The sequence below is a fragment of the Austrofundulus limnaeus genome, unplaced genomic scaffold (genome assembly GCF_001266775.1).
Source record: "Austrofundulus limnaeus strain Quisiro unplaced genomic scaffold, Austrofundulus_limnaeus-1.0 Scaffold1668, whole genome shotgun sequence".
NCBI classification, from domain to species: Eukaryota; Metazoa; Chordata; class Actinopteri; order Cyprinodontiformes; family Rivulidae; genus Austrofundulus; species Austrofundulus limnaeus.
Genome location: NW_013954070.1, coordinates 1481 through 2040, shown reverse-complemented (window position 1 = coordinate 2040; position 560 = coordinate 1481).

Sequence of the window (560 nt, the reverse complement as noted above, 5' to 3'; positions counted from 1 at the left end):
AGAATTTTGGAAATACTCAAAGTCAAAGTACCACATATTACCTATCCAGTAAAGTTGTTTTTGTCATATTTAAATATTTATATTTCACAAACCTTAAAAGGTGACAATAAAGTCTCTTTAGATTATTTTAAAGGATAACTTGTACTATGACTGGAATAAATATTTCATGATTTTTATGTAGAATTTTGGAAATACTCAAAGTCAAAGTACCACATATTACCTATCCAGTAAAGTTGTTTTTGTCATATTTAAATATTTATATTTCACAAACCTTAAAAGGTGACAATAAAGTCTCTTTAGATTATTTTAAAGGATAACTTGTACTATGACTGGAATAAATATTTCCTGATTTTACTGTAGAATTTTGGAAATTCTCGAAGTCAAAATACTTCATATGACCTATTCAGTATATGTGTTTTTGTCATATTTAGATATTTATATTTCACAAACATTAAGAGGTGACAACAAAATGTCTTTGGATTATGTTAAAGGATGACTTGTACTATCCCTAGAATAAATGTTTCACATTTTTACTGTAGAATTTTGGAAATACTCAAAGT